The 17,046-nt window shown below is 43.7% G+C and overlaps 1 protein-coding gene across 2 annotated transcripts in view; it reads left to right on the top strand.

Annotated features, from left to right (window-relative positions):
* Window positions 1-17,046, top strand: part of LOC145349531 (Krueppel-like factor 12) — a 240,681-nt gene that overhangs the window by 81,660 nt on the left and 141,975 nt on the right. The window lies entirely within an intron of this gene.

The raw sequence follows: 17,046 nt of genomic DNA, 5'->3' as shown, positions 1-17,046 counted from the left end.
AGGATTCCATGAATTAACTTGGCATCAGTGGTAAGATGTTGGCATCCTTTCAACTGTGAGCGATGATGGGAGTGCAGCCGGGCGGCATGGTAGCACAGTGGTTAGCACTGCTGCTTCACAGCTCCAGGGTCCTGGGTTTGATTCCCAGCTCGGGTCACTGTATGTGTGGAGTTTGCACATTCTCCTTGTGTCTGCGTGGGTTTCCTCCGGCTACTCCAGTTTCCTCCCACAGTCCAAAGATGTGCGGGTTAGGTTGATTGGCCATGCTAAGAAATTGTTCCTTAGTACCTAGGGATGCATAGGTTAGAGGGATTAGTGGGTATAATATGTAGGTATATGGGGGTGGGGCCTGGGTGGGATTGTGTTCAGTGCAGACTCGATGGGCCGAAGGGCCTCTTTCTGCACTGTAGGGTTCTATGATCTATGATTAAAACTTTGGTGAGGCCAGACAAGATCATCTGCTTCACCCTCCTTGGATGGCTGAACTAGCTGACTGTGGAATAGCGAATCTGTCACAAGTGCTGCTCGTGGAGCTGTCCATGCCAGTGGTGTGGGATGATCTCTGTTGACACCTTGTTTACAGGGCTAGCATCAGCTCTGGAGCTTCTGAATTTACCGTGTTGGCAATTTCCTGCCCACGGCTGGTGTCACCATTTGACTCACCCTCAGCAAATTTCCCACATGTCGTGATTGATGTTGAGGGCCTTCAAGTCTCTTCTGACAGCATTCAAAGTTTGGGACAAGAAGAACATTCTTTATTTATTTAAAGATGTCATAGAAACACCAAAAAGCGTGTAACAGGTGCAAGATTTGTAATGGCGAGAGCTTTGGCCATTCAATGTATCCAATCTCTTGAAAAGACCAATGTTTGTCTTCTAGGTGCTCTGAGTAAAGATGTACATATGTATTATTGGATATTGATATGAAATGCAATTGACTTAAACTGATGCCAAAACCACGAACGTTTGGAAAGGATGCATTTGAAATAGATAATATACCATTAGAACATAGAACACTACAGCACAAACAGGCCCTTCGGCCCACAAGTTGCGCCAATCATACCCATACCTACCAGGCCTATCTATAACTCTCAATCCCATTAAATCCCATGTACTCATCCAGAAGTCTCTTAAAAGACCCCAGTGAGTTTGCCCCTACCACCACTGGCAGCTGATTCCACTCACTCACCACCCTCTGAGTGAAAAACTTACCCCTGACATCTCCCCTGTACCGGCTCCCCAGCTGCAGAAGAGATGCATATCTTAACAGGGCCAGATGAAGAGAGATAGGAGGAAGCTCATGAGCAATGTAAACCCTAGCATGGATTTGATGGGCCAAATGGCTTGCCTTGATGCAGGAAATGCTTTGGAAGTAGCTCACAGGTATCCTTGCACTGGGTATGCTTAAGGGGTCTTAATCGGTTCAGTGCCCCATTCAATATCTTGAACAAATGAGCAAAACATTTTCTGTTACATTTACACTACTATTTCCTGCATCTACGTTCTCTCCCTCTGCTTCGCAGTGGCAGTGCAGTCATTTTATAATCCCACCCCCCAGACAACTAAAGTACCCCATTATGTGTTCAATGCAACACTCCAGTGAGCTGTGTATTTTTTTAATCAGAACTTTATAGCTCTTGAAATGAAATGGATTGTGCTCTCACACTGGAGCTTTCTCTAACTCAAAGTTTTCAGTCAAAGTGAAAGAACGTCTTTAAAATAAAATTGACGTTTGGCTTTTTTTCCTTTGTTTTTCAAATTGGGATTGTTTGGATTGGAAGTTTTTCTTTAACTGGCAAAATTTATAAAGTGAAAAGGAACATTTCACTTCCAGTGAATGAAGGAAACATCAGACTGTACAAATTGGATGGCTGAGGGTTTGACTGCCAATGGGAGGCTGAAGGGGGTAAAGGATGACCAACAGGCTAACTTTGGAGGAAATCCCAGAGGATTGAAGGGCTGAAAGAGATTATAGAGATAGGAGGCTGGAATTTTCCTATCCCGCCCTCTACAGGAATCAGAATGGGCGCGGGGCGGACCATGGAAAGGTCCATTGATCTTGGGTGGAATTTTATGGGTTTGGGATGAGCGAGGCCATAAAATCCCATCCAGAGAGTGGTGAGGCCATGAAGAGGTTTATTTTTACAATCTGAGCATTGCTGACAAAGCCAACATTTGTTCCCCATCCTTAATTCTCCGTGGGAATGTGAGCTTGATGCATTGAGCCACTGCAGTCCATATGTTGTAGGTCCTGCAGCACTATTCGGGAGGGCCTTTGTCCTAGTGACGGTGAAGGAGCGGCATAGTCAGGATGGTCTATGGCTTAGAGGGGAACTTGCAGGTCATGGCGATCCCATGCATCTTCTACCCTTGTCCTTCTTGCTGGTAGAGGTTACAGGTTTGGAAAGGGCTGTTGAAGTTGGCAAGTTGTTGTTGCACACCTTGTTGATGGTGTACAATGCAGCCATCATGTGCTTGAGGTGGAAGGAGAGGCTCTTGAAGCGAGTCGATGGGATGCCCATCGAGTGGAATCCTGGATTGAAACAGAGGGTGGGAATTTGAAATTTGATGTTCTGTAACTAATATAAACAATGCTTATACACTGGCTCTGTATCCAGTCTCCTGACATGTAGGCAATTGCATAGGCATTCACAAGCACAACAACATCTAGCAGTGGGATTTTCTGGTCCCACCCACCCCCGGAACTGAAAATTCCCAGCAAAGGTCAACAGGCCTTTTGCTGGTCCGTCAAATTAACCGTTCCATCTGTGCAGCAGGCGGGACCAGGAGAGTTAGATCCAGAAGTGGGACAGGGAAAAGCTTTCCTCTGCATGTCCAAGAGAAATTAAACAATGGACTGTGCATAAACTCGGTGAGCAAGTGAAGACACTAATTGCTAGTGATCTCATCTTGGCTTAGATTAGTAGTTGTCAAATCCTCCAAGTGTAAGGTAAAATAAAAATATAAAAGATCAAATTTTCCAATAATTTCTCCTATCTAGTGGGTTGGCCTATATGTAGGAGGCAGCAGCGTAACATGTGATGTCAGCATGAACTAAAACACTTGGCATACATTTAGACTTGTCCTATTTTATCTTGATTAGCAGACTCACAGTTAAAACAGTACAACTTGTCTGTAACAATTCCCCACGGTATAAAATCATTGGCAGTAGGAACAAAGAAAAGTACAGCCCAGGAACAGACCCTTTGGCCTCCAAGCCTGTGCCAGTCATGAGGCCCTAACTAAACTAAAGAGAAAAACCTTCTGCCCTTGCTCGGTCTGTACCTCTCTATTCCCTCCCTATTCACATACCCATCCAGGTGCCTCTTAAAAGTTGCTAATGTGGCTGCTTCCACCACCTCCCCTGGTAGTGCGTTCCAGGCACCCTCCCACTCTCTGCATGAAAAGCTTCCTCCGCATATCTCCCTTAAACTTGCCCCCTCTCACCTCAAATCTGTGTTCCCTTGTAATTGACACTTCCACTCTGGGGAAAAAGCCTCTGACTATCCAACTTGTCTATGTCCCTCATAATTTTGTAGACCTCCGCCAGGTCTCCCCTCAGCCTCTGTCTTTCCTGTGAAAACAATCCTAGTTTATTCAACCTCTCCTCCACAGTCAATGCCCTCGAGACCAGGCAACATCCTGGTGAACCTTCTTTGCGCTCTCTCCAAAGCTTCCTTCTGGTAGTGTGGTGACCAGAACTGCACGCAATATTCCAGGTGCGGCCTAACCAAAGTGTTATATAGCTGCAGCATGATTTCCCAACTCTTGTACTCAAGTGTTGTAACGGGAGGGAGCATTTATTTCCCCAGAGGATGTTGTTTTTTTCTTTGCATACAAAAGAAACTAAAATCAAAATTGCCCTGCCCATCGGGAATGGTTGACACTGTCATTGTAGAGCAGCGCCTGATGGAGTCAGTGAGGCCAGCCCCACAGAGATTGGGGTGTCCGAGTCAACAAAGAAAGAAAAAATACTGCCCCTACCTCCCCACACACACACACACACACACAACCATTTACCTGGGGATAGGGACAGTCCCAGGGCACAAGAGCCCAACAGGGGATCCCCTCAACCAACTCTCGTTTTTCAGAGCCTGTTGTAAACCTTGCCAACGTGGTGTCGCGTAAGCAAGGTATGAATATTCACTGAAGGGGGGGGCGGAAATCATGTGGCGGGGTGCTCGGTAACTATATTAAAATGCATTTAAATGAGGTTAGTGCCTTTTTTTGGGCATGTACCTAGTTCCGTCACTGGAGAGAGTCGTGGAAAGTCAGAAAGTACGATCTTGCTGGCAAGAATCAAGTTTTCCGATTCTCGTGGAATTTTCAGCCTGTGTCACTGTTCTCGCTGATGGCTAACGCGGGCTAAAACATCACCCCCATACACTGTTGTTTATGATGGAAAATGTTGACACAAAAACGTGACAAAACACTTTTACAGAAAATACATATAGACATAAGAATGTTACTGTGTTTTATATAATATACATATAAACGCATATATATACATATACGTGGGTGTATTTTATATATATATATATAAGTAAAATCTAATTCTGTGACAAATTGCTGTCTGCACCTATTAAATCCCACAGATTAACAATAAACCTATCTTAAACATGCATAATTTACTTAGTTTATCAATATTTACATGGGCTTCACTGATAGCCCTGTAAGACCTGTTCTACGATTGTTTGGTCTTTCACAGAGATGTCTGGAAGCTTGTACGGTTGAACATAAACCATTTATTGTTAACGGGGTGGCATGCGGACCCAGTGCTGCTTCACGGTGCCAGAGACCCAGATTCAGTTCTGGCCTCGGGTGACCGCCTGTGTGGACTCTGCACATTCTCCCTGTGGCTCCATGGGTTTCCTTCAGGTGTTCCAGTTATCTTGCGCAGTCCATGGATGTGTAGGTTAGGTGGATTGGCAATTCTAAATTCACCCTTAGTGTCAGGGAAGATTAACAGGGTAAATAGGGCCTGTTTCCTGTGCTGTGCTGTTCTTTGTTCTGTGTTGTTCTTTTGTTAAATACATTGGGTTACAGGGATAGAGCCTGGGTGGGATTGTTGTTGGTGTGGGCCAGATGGGCTGAGTGGCCTCCTTCTTCACTGGTAGAGATTTTATGATTCATAACTCGGTACATCTCCAAGGCACAAACTGCATGGGAGTTGTCTCCATGTCAGTTCCTTAGCAAATTTACCACAGAACCTCTTACTGTGTGACTCATGACATCATGCCATGGGTAGTGCTGTTCTCCAGCCCCACATTGACCCTTCTGAGAAAGGGTCATCTAGATTCAACATTGGCTCTATTCTCTTCCCACAGATTCTCTTCCCACAGATGCTGTCAGACCTGCTGAGATTTTCCAGCAGTTTCTGTTTTTGCTTCAGATTCCCGCATCTGTAGTATTTTGCCACTATAAGCATTGCTCTGCTCAACACCCTTATGCTACAGTGACATGCTGCTGTCCCTTACTACTTGAAATACCTAGTCTATGATATAGTTTGCATAGTTTGTATGTAGTTATATATGTGTGATTTGAAAATGTATATATCGGAACCAGTATGTCATTTTAACAGAGCAATGGCACCACTCAAGACTGGCTTATTTCTTTTCTAACAGACATCTTTCTGCCCAGTTACATGAACTTCATTTACATTTCATGAATTTCAGAGTATTTCCCAGTGAAGAAAGTCCCTTTAGAAAACAAACACTCATTTCTTGATGCTGCATTTTCCTGCCTTGAGTCAGAACGTGTATGTTTTAAAGGCGTGGGCAGGTCACTCAGAATTGTCAAGTGCAGCTGGATTCGAGCACAGTTCTGGGTGTTAATGGATTGAGAATCTTGCTTCAAAGTGTCTGATTCAAAACCGGAAATGGTGGTAATGCTTTGAGCTTAAAGGGGAATTAATTTGATTGATTTTGAGGTTGGGGTTGCAATATACATTGGGTGGGAATTTCCAGCGTGTTTTCCGGTGGCGGAGATGCTCACCCATGGCTTCCGATCCCACCCATGGCTTCCAATCCCGCCGCTGTCTGCAGTGTTTTGCTGTGCCTTGCTCATCCCACCACTGGGGAACTTGTCATGACAGGGTATCGCCTTTGGCAGGACTGGAAAATTCCTCCCGCTGTATCAAATACGGACGGCACGGTGGTTAGCACTGCTGCCTCATAGCAGCAGGCAACCGGGTTCAATTCCCGGGCTTGGGTCACCGTCTGTGCAAAGTCCGCACGTTGTCCCCGTGTCTGCGTGGGTTTCCTCTGGGTGGTCCGGTTTCCACCCACAGCCCGAAAGACGTGCCAGTTAGGTGCATTGGCCATGCTAAATGCCCCTGAACAGACGCCGGAGTGCTGTTTGCACATTGTCCCTGTGTCTGCGTGCGAATCCTCTGGGCGCTCCAGTTCGGGGTGGCACAGTGGTTAGCACTGCTGCCTCACAGCACCAGGGACTCATGTTCAATTCCAGTCTCTGGACCTGTCTGTGTGGCGTTTTCATGTTCTCCCCGTGTCTTCGTGGATTTCCTCCGGGTGCTCCGGTTTCCTCCCACAGTCCGAAAAGTGTGCTGTTTAGGCGCATTGGCCATGCTAAATTTTCTCTCAATGCTACCTGAACAGGCACTGAAGTGTGACGACTAGGGGATTTTCACAGGAACTTCATTGTAGTGTTAATATAAGCCTGTTTGTTACACTAATAAAATAAACTTAAAACCTACTCCCACAGTCTGAAAGATGTGGTGGTTAGGTGCATTGGCCATGCTAAATTCTCCCTCAGTGTACCCAAACATGTGCCAGAATGTGGTGACTGGGGGATTTTCACAGTAACTTCATTGCAGTGTTAAAGTAAGTGTACTTTTAACTAATAAATAAACATTAACTTTAAGAAAATAGCTTAAATCCAAATATCTTACACTGAGAAACATTTCACCCTGCTTTCCAAAGTTTTCCAATTGTTGATAACTTCAATTCAGTGTAGTTTATTTGCATTGCAACTAAGAAAGGCGTACCATAGAATGTTTGAAAACTTACTGCATCAAACACTGTTTTGTTTTCTGAGGATATGAGCTACATTTGCTGTCCATCCCTCTGAGAAGTTAGTGTTGAGGTATTCATTGTTATTACATTTAAGGGGTTTATTGGGTTACTTCGCAAGGCATTGGGCCAGATCTTCTGTCTTCAACCCTCCACGGTGGGTTTTCCCGGGATAGAGGCAGCTTGCCCTTTGCCACAGGCAGGATCTTCCCATCCTGCCGAAGTCTGCAGCATTTTGTGTGGCTAACCCATCTCGCTGAAGAGGGTTCACCTCTTAGCAAAGCCATAAGATCCTGCCCATTAAGAAGCGACCACTTAATATAGGATTCTCGTGAATTAAATACTTGACCAGAAACAAATTAATTTCCCTGAAGGACATTCATAGAATCCTTACAATAGAGAAGGAGGCTATTCGGTCCGTGAACTCCGCACTGACTCTGTCCCTTAGAACATTTTACCTAGGCCCTATCTCCGTAACTCCACATAATTATGCCACTAATCCCCATAACCTGCACATCTTTGGACCCTAAGGGACAATTTAGCATGGCTAATCCACCTAACCTAAATATCTTTGGACTGTGGGAGGAAACTTGAGCACCTGGAGGAACCCCCCCCACACAGACACTGGGAGGACATGCAAACTCCATGCATTCAGTCACCCCAAGGATGGAATTGAGGCCTGGTCCCTGGCACTGTGAGACAGTAGTGCTAACCACTGTGCCATCATGTCACCCTACTAGTGAAGCATTTAAGTTTTTACAACAATTTGGTAATTTTCCTAATCTTTATGTCTGGTTTTTGTACAAAGAAGGATTAATGGAGGGAATATAGAGATCAATCAATAAAAATATCTGGAATTAATAATCTACTGATGACCAGGAAACTATTGTCGATTGTGGGGAAAAAAACCCATCTGGTTCACTAATGTCCTTTAGGGAAGGAAACCTTATGTCCTTATCTGGTCTGGCCTACGTGTAACTCCAGAGCCACAGCAATGTGGTTGACTCTTAAATGCCTTTGGGCAACTAGGGATGGGCAATAAATTCTGGCCAGCCAGAGTCCCACAAACGAATAAAAACCACAATGTCATTGACTGGTTGAACAGGTTTTGCCGGACCATATTTCCTCGACCTATGTTTCTGCCTTCAACTTGGTGCAATTTAAACTCTCACAATCTGGGCTACCAGAGTTGTGATGCTTAGGAGAAGGCTAAAGAGAGACTTACTGCAAGAGTTAGAGACTGGGAGACACTGAGTCGAGACTTGAATCCCACATAGCGATAATGATGGAATAAAGGGCAAAAAACAGATGACGGCGGAAGAAAAGCCGATGCAGACAGATGAACAATGTGGAAAGAATCTTGACCCCCAACACAAGATAATATAAGTTGAGAATCCATTAACAACAGGAGTGCAATATTAATTATCTCACTAGCTGAAATGTCAATTTAAAAAAAAAATGTCTTATTGTTGCAAAACTTTCTTCAAACCAACAATGTATATGTATAAGATGTTTTTCAGAAATTATATTGTTAACAATATACTAGGAGAATTGCAGTTTATTAGTGATGGATTAATTCTGAAAAATATCTTTGCTGTATTCTTCACCCCAGCTTTACAACCCATGAATTGTCCCTTAAAGCACATCTTCATTTCAAGCTTCAGGGATGTCCACTCCATGTCCACTACTTTGATGAAATCCAGATCTATAAATGTTACCTAGCTAGAGAATTATTCTTCCTGTAAAGGATGAAGAAATTCCAGGGTCCAAGGCAGTTACATTGTGTCGTGGTGTTCCTACACCTTAGAAATAATGTCAAAAAATGTTATATTCCCCAGCACAGAAGCGCCTCCCTCACTTTGGCCCATTCCATGAGTGTTGTGGTAGAAATAATACTGTTAGTCAAATCCTATTTGGGAAACAGTCCTGTGTTAAAAGGACAAGATGGAGTCCATGTGGATTTTTTCAAAAGATTAGGGGCAGCGCGGTGGTTAGCACTGCTGGATTTTGTGCTTATTTTGGTCAAATTAATAGGAACAATTTCATCTCCCTCGGGTGCCTCGCAACGCCAGGTACCCTGGTTCGATTCTGGCCAGGGTCACTGTCCATGTGGAGTTTGCATGTTCTCCCTGTGTCTGCGTGGGTTTCCTCCAGATGCTCCAATGCCCTCCACAGCCCAACAATGTGCAGGTTAGGTTGATTGGCCATTCTAAAAATGACCCTTGTGTTAGGGATTTAGCAGGTAAATGTGTGGAATTACAAGAATAGAGGCTGGGTGGGATCGTAGTCAGTACAGACTAGATGGGCTGAATGGCCTTCTTATGTACTGTAGAGAGTCTATGCTTATCAAAAGAAAAATTTTTTTTTGGCAGCTATGCACACTGTTGTAAAACAGAAAGCTGTTGCTTAATAACATAGATTATGTTTTATTTTAATTATCTATTAATCAAAAACTAAGTTGGTAGAGGTGATTTTGGGGAGGCGATAGCCTTGTGGTATTATCACTATATTATCAATCCAGAAAAAACTTCTGGGGACCTGGGTTCGAATCCCGGCATTGCAGATGGTGGAATTTTAATTCGATAAAAAAAATCTGGAATTGAGAATCTACTGATGACCATGAAATCATTGTCGGAAAAACCCATCAGGTTCACTAATGTCCATTAGGGAAGGAAAATCTGTTGTCCTTACCTGGTCTGGCCTACATGTGACTCCAGAGCCATGGCAATGTGATTGACTCGCAACTGCCCTCCAAGGGCAACCAGCAGTAGGGAATAAATGCTGGCCAGCCAGCGACGCCCATGTCCCACGAATGAGTAAGTAAAAGGTTTTTTACAGTCAATTGAAGTCTTTGTTGCTCCATCACAGTGTTGTGATTATTCACCTACATAGCGTTGGTTCTCATTATAAGAAAAAAATAGTATTTATAGCATTTGCCAATGGCCAGGATCTTCCAGTCCTGCTGAAAGTTGATGGACTTTTGGCTGACCCGCCACATCCCTTGAGGTGGGACCCACCATGGTGGGGTGAGTAAACCCTAGCAGATGACTCCGTTTTCCCTGCCTTTGTTGATATGGCCCACCATATTCTTTGGTTGAAATTTTCTGGCCCATCCGGCTGATGTGATCTTGTGATGGTACATCCACTGACAGCAGAGGGAGTGAGATGCACAACCTGCACCACCCCCGCCCCCCCCCCCCCCCCTTAACATCGGTGGGCCTGGAAGAGCAGTGGAATCCCTTTATCTATATTAATGGCATAGATTCAGAGTTAATTGAATTCCCTTTTAAGAAAACTCCAAATAATTTATATTTTCTTGTTACTCCATTCAGTGTAATGTTTAATTCATATTTATAATTGTAATAACGCAATAAGCACATACTTAAACCATATTAGTGCAATTACATGTCTAACAGTGCTTTATCTATAAATTCAAAGAGCCTCCTGTAATGTTGCCCACGTTACTTCTGCTGATACCCACCCCATTACCATGAGATTTGATTGTTCTAATGCCTTGGTAGGATGCTCAGTTGAAGAGTCGGTGGAAACTCGATGGACCGAATGGCCTCCTTCTGCACTCTGGGAATTCTGTGGGTGGAATTTATCCGTCCTGCCTGCCGTGGGAATTGTAGTGAGCAGTACAGAGTATACAAAGGTCTGTTGACTTCAGGTGGGATTTTTCGGAGTTGGGGCAAGCGTGGCCAAAAAAATCCGGCCCAATGTTACTTATAGATGAAGACACCTAACAGGATAATTTATGAATTTGTGCCCCTGGTCTGGTTTCAGAGAGTGGAAAATCCTGTGAGACCTCTGACATCTACCCTCTGAATTCCCAATATGCATGAAGTTCAGTACTGGGCGAGCAAATTCATAAATTACGCACTTTAATGTGGCTTTAAATTGAACAGCACCATGACGAGGAATCCTGTCATCACCTTGTGACTGCCCGGAAAGGACTTGAAGGGGAATAGTTTTGCTTCAGAATGGGACAAAAGATGTGGGGGCCACCATTGTGCACGGAATAAAGGTGACAAAACTAAGGCGAGGCTTCAAAAGGTGGCCAAAGAAAATAAGACCATTGTTGGTAAAACTCCATCCACGCTGGGTGGAAAGGATGTGTTGAGATCTGGGTTGAAGGGTGAGGCGAGATCGGAAATCGTGAAGGTGACTGTGGAGGAGTGCGGGGAATTAATGAATGAAATGCCTCAAACAAAGGAACCTACGGCACAGACAGAGTGAGGATCAAATAAGAACAGTTCTACAAAGCCCTCCTCCGAATATCGGGAATCGCTGGAGCTCAGCAGCTTCCCTCTTTTCATTCGCCATAAAAGTGAGGACAACTTAATTCCCCGGCAATGCACCATTATTCTCGCCACATGTATTAACCTTTGCAAAACTGACAGCAAATGTATGTTCGCTTCGTAGCACGGGGATTTTTTTTAATATAATCAGGAAAGGGAGGGCGGGGGGGAGTAAATGTGAGCTCATTAAATCATCCATACTCTTGGAGGTCAGCAGCGGGTCATTGAAGGGCAGGTTTCCCTGCACTGGCCTGTCACCTTGTATTGATCAGCAAGCCATTCATTTCAGCTTGGCTTGACGCTGTCCCCACAGTAGCTGTGATTGCATCAGTCAGCCCTGATTGCCATCTGGGGCTTGCCAATTTCAGTTGGCAGCGAGCGCAGTCTGCTCGCACAGAATGCAAGGAATACATTCTCGTATGCAGCACACACAGCAGTTAGGGAGAAGGGGGCAGGTGTATCATCTATAGTTGGCTGAATGCGTCTGGGCATTGCAAAGGGAGCATATTGCTGTTTTGTGTACAGCAGATCAAGACTCACGGGAGGGAATAGTCTGGCATGCCATTATAATCCCCAGGACTCGAAGCTCCTTCACTGACTGACAGGTGCATCCATTAGTGAGTGGCGAGCAAAAATGCCTGAAAGGGGAATAAGCTGAAATGAACAGAAACAGAGACTCCAGTGCCATTTGCCATCAGCAGTGGGTGCATGTTCAGATGCTAAACACAACTGCGCAAGTAACATTAACTCACAGTTTAGTGCTGTTCTCCACAGGGAGACAACTTGATTGAAGCAAGCTCAGACTGGCCACCTTTTTCTTTTGACCATTTTAGCACCACAAGGCGCCATGTTTTGCCCACACGTTGGTGAAAGTGTAGAAACCCTTCAGGATGAAACTCAAAACAAATGACATCTATACAAACCCAAGTTCAAGCTTAGATTTGATTTGATTTATTATTGTCACATGTATTGGGTTACAGTGAAAAGTACTGTTTTTTGTGTGCGATGCAGACAAAGCATACCGTTCATAGAGTACATGGGGAGAGGGAAAGGAGAGTCATAGAATCCCTACAATGCAGAAGGAGGCCACTCGATTCACTGAGTCTGTATCAACCACAATCCCACCCAGGCCCTACTCGCGCAACCCCACATATTTACCCTGCTAATCCTCCGCCACAGAGTTACAGGATGGAAGAAAGCGCTTTAAGTTGTCAGAATTGTTTAATTCCTCATTTTCTCCCTTTACAATTATCAGCCATGTTTAAAAATTCTTATTCTTACTAAAAAAAAGAGTGATGAGGATTACGGAACTCATTACCACTGGAGTGGTTAAGTAGTATCAATGAATTTAAAAAGGCGCTTGACAAGTCTGTAATAGGAGCGGAAAATAGAGGATTATGATGATGGATTTAGATAATGGGATGAGGCTTGAGCGGAGTTGAAACCTAGCATGGATGGGCTGAATCGCCTGTTTCTGTGTCATGCAGCAATGGGGTAAACCTTTTAGAACTGAGGTGAAGAGAAAATTCTTCACCCAGAGGGTGGCGAATGTGTGGAATTCACTCCCACAGAATGTGGTTGAGGCCAAAATGTGTGATTTCAAGAAGAAATTAGATTTGGCTCTTGGGGCTAAAGGGATATGGAAGGAAGGGGGGGGGTATCAGGATATCGAATTTGATGATCAACCATGATCAAAGTGAATGGCAGTGCAAGCTTGAAGGGCCAAATGGCCCATTTCTGCTTCTAATTTCTATGCTTCTATATAATTTACTGTAAAATCCAAATATCTATACTGACCATTTAAATCCTTTTATGGATTCTGCTTCCACCACTATTTTTAATAAGGCATTTTTGGATTCCAATTCACTTTAAAAGTACTTCTTCTAACTGTTGCCTTCTTTCATTCCAAATATAATTTAACCCTTCACATGGTTGGGTTTAGAAAATATGTAACTGCTGCTTGCTGTTTAGGCAAAAACAAATATTAGATATATTCTAGAAGTGTCCAAACATGTCCATTCCCTGAGCAATGCCACATGTGTAACATGACAGGCTAGTGGTGTAGTGGTATTGTCATTGGGATTGTAATCTCAGCCAGAAAGGCCAACAAGTGTAGCTGGCACGGAAAGTGAGAGAATAGAATGAACGTTTGCTCATTCTTTCGGAACGTAAGACGGAACCAGGAGCTGAGGATTGGGCAATACCTTCCCCAGAAAGTGGTGAAGGTCTCAGTTAAGGCAGAGTTGGACAGGAGTTGGACAAGGGCGGCACGGTAGCACAGTGGTTAGCACGGCTGCTTCACAGCTCCAGGTCCTGGGTTCAATTCTGGGCTCGGGTCACTGTCTGTGTGGAATTTGCACATTCTCCTCGTGTCTGCATGGGTTTCCTCCGGGTAGTCCGGTTTCCTCCCCCACTCCAAAGATGTGCGGGTTAGGTTGATTAGCCATACTAAGAAATTGCCCCTTAGTATCCAGGGTAGCAGAAGTTAGAGGGATTAGTGGGTATAATATGTAGGGATATGGGGGTAGAGCCTGGGTGGCATTGTGTTCGGTGAAGACTCAATGGGCCGAATGGCCTCTTTCTGCACTGTAGGGTTTCTATGGCTTTCTAAGAGTTTTGATAAACAAAGATAGTCAAAGATTATGGGGGGGGTGGAGGGGGAGGGAGGCTGCAGACAGGAATGTGGAGTTGAGACCACAACAAAATCAGTCATGATCTTATCGAAAGGTGGTGCAGGTTCAAATGGCCCACTCCTGCTCCCAGGTCCCACATTCCTCCGAATCTTGTGTGGAATCCCTTAATCCTTAGACTAGCTTTTCAAGTGGGGGCCACTTTCCACATGTTCGTATTCCTTGTCTAATCAAGACCAAATGTTCCGTGTTCAAAGAAGATGTGGCAGATTTTTCTGGGAACGCACCAGTGCTTGTAATAATGTGCAAGTAAATTCAGCAAATTCAAGGGATTAAGGGATAGGTGAGTCGTGATCGCTCTAGAATTTGATAGCCGATTTAAACTGCTCCACCGTGTGCCAAATAATTCCTCTTCGCATCTCTTTTTTTTGTAGTTAAGAACTTGCTGGATTTGTACATTAAATTAAAACATTAGTAATAGTGCAAATAGGTACCCTTTTAATGACATGATTATTGTTAATGAGGCTAAGCGGCCTCTTTGGCCAAAAAGGGAATTGTTTCATTGAACTCCTGCATGCAAATTATGGTACAATTTTAAATAATGTGATGTTTTAAATTTGGTAGCTTTTTGTCTTTCTTCTTTGTCTCTTTGCAAAAAATAAAGAGCAAAGAAAATTACAGCACAGGAACAGGCCCTTCAACCCTCCAAGCCTGCACTGACCATGCTGCCCGACTGAATTAAAACCCCCTGTCCTTCCAGAAATGCCACTTCTGATACATGTTATATGGGCCAAATGCGGGCGAATGGGACTAGCTTCGGGGTTCAAAAAAAAGGGCGGCGTGGATAAGTTGGGCCAAAGGGCCTGTTTCCTTGCTATAAATCTCTATGACTCTATGACCATGTTCCTCTATTCCTATCCTATTCATGTATTTGTCAAGACGCCCCTTAAAAGCCACTATCATATCTGCTTCAACCACGTGGCCTGCAGCCAATTCCAAACACCCACCATCCTCTGTGTAGAAAAAAAACTTGCCTCATACATCTCCTTTAAACCTTGCATCTTAAACTTATGCCCCCTAGTAATTGCCTCTTCCACCCTGGGAAACAGCTTCTGACTACCCACTCTGTCCAAACCTCTCACAATCTTGTGGATTTTTCCTCTCTCTTTACCCGATCTTCCTTCCCCTCCTTCATTTCTCTTCCTGTTCTTGATTTGATTCAGATTACAGGCACCCATTCTAATTTATCTCCTCCTCAATCATTTGCTTTTCGCTCATTTCTGAAATCTTATTGGTCCTGTCGCTCACTCAGGTGACTGGGGCCTTGTAGCAGTCATCATTCTCAGTTCCAACAAGTTAGTGCGCAAAAGGTTTTTGAATTAAAGACCGCAGAAAGAAATCAATTCGATGATGTATGCTACATAATATGTAGGAACAGAAATAGACCATTCAGCCCATCAAGTCTACTCCATCATTCAATGAGATTATTGACTGATCTGATATGATAATCCTTAACTCCAATTTCCCACCTTGTCCCCATAACCCTTGATTGCCTGACTGATTAAAAATCTGTCTGTCGTAGCCTTGAACATACTTAAGGACCAACCCTGTATACAGCTCTTTGTGGTGAAGAATTCCATAGTTTCATTATGCTCTGGGAGAAGAAATTCCTCCTCATCTCTGTCTTAAATGGGTGACCCCTTACTCTGAGATTATACCCTTGTTCCTAGACTGTCCCACAAGGAAGGACAACCTCTCAGCATCTACCCTGTCAAGCCCTTGAATCCTATAAGTCTCAATAAGGTTGCCTGTCATTCTTCTAAACTTCAGTGAGTACAGGCCCTACTCAACCTCTCATAAGAAAATTCTTCCATATCTGGGATCAACCTTGTGAACCTGCTCTGGACTGCCTTCAATGTCAATATATATCTCCTTAGATAAAGAAGCAGAAACTGTTGGTGTGATCTACCTACTGTGTAGATTTAGCAAGACTTGCCTATTTTTATATTCCATTCTCTTTGAGATGCTTCGGAGGCATCTTTAAGAGTTGCCCCATTCCAGAATATTCTGGCCCAATATGTATGGTCACCAATGCAAAGGCTTCCAACACACCGCATTGATTGAACTATATTTATCCATTTAAAATTAGCATTATTTCCAGAAATAAGGGCGAATCAGGAGGTGAAAGGGAAGAAGGAACATAAAACAGTGATAATAACCAGGAAAAAGATACTGAAAAAATTATCAGAAATTATCAAAAATTATCAGCTGACAAGTCCCCAGGTTCAGATGGACTTCATGTTAGGATCTTGAAGGAAGTGCCTGCTGAAATAATAATTTGAATTTTTCAAAATTCCCTACATTCTGGAAAGGTTCCATCATATTGGAAAATAGTGAATGTGACTCCTCGGTTTTAAAAAAAGGAGGGGGACAGAAAGTGAAAAATTACAGACTAGTTAGCTTAATATCAGTCATTGGGAAAATGCTAGAATCTATTATTGAGATTATAGCAGGGCACTTGGAAAATCTCAGTGTAATCATGCAGGATCAATGTGGCTGTGAGAAAGAGGAATCGTTTTTGACTAATTTATTGGCGTCCTTTGTGAAAATGACAAGTAAAGTGGTTAGACGGTAATCTGTGGATGTGTTGTACTTAGATTTCCAGAAGGCATTTGACAAGTGCCACATCAAAGCTCACTATGCAAAAGAAGATGTGATGGTGGAGGGACTAACATATTAACATGGGCAGAGAATTAGTTAGCTAACAGAAAACAGAGAGTAGGCATAAATGAGTCATTTTCAGGTTGGTAAGATGTGCTGAGTGGAGTGAAACCGATCAGTGCTGAGGCACCAACTATTTACAATTTTTATCAATGACTTGGACTGAGTGTACAATTGTTAAGTTTGCTGATGATAGAAAGTTATAAACATTGAGTATAGGAGTAGGCCCTTCGAGCCTACACCACCATTCAATTTGATCATGGCTGATCATGTGCTTTCTGTATCCCAGTCCCCCTTTCTCTCCATACCCCTTGATCCCTTTAGCCACAAGGGCCACGTCCAGCTCTCTCTTGAACATATCTAG

The sequence above is a fragment of the Carcharhinus amblyrhynchos genome, chromosome 10, assembly GCF_965287045.1.
Source record: "Carcharhinus amblyrhynchos chromosome 10, sCarAmb.v2.hapA, whole genome shotgun sequence".
Taxonomy (NCBI): domain Eukaryota; kingdom Metazoa; phylum Chordata; class Chondrichthyes; order Carcharhiniformes; family Carcharhinidae; genus Carcharhinus; species Carcharhinus amblyrhynchos.
This window is presented reverse-complemented; position numbering and strand designations above follow the sequence as displayed.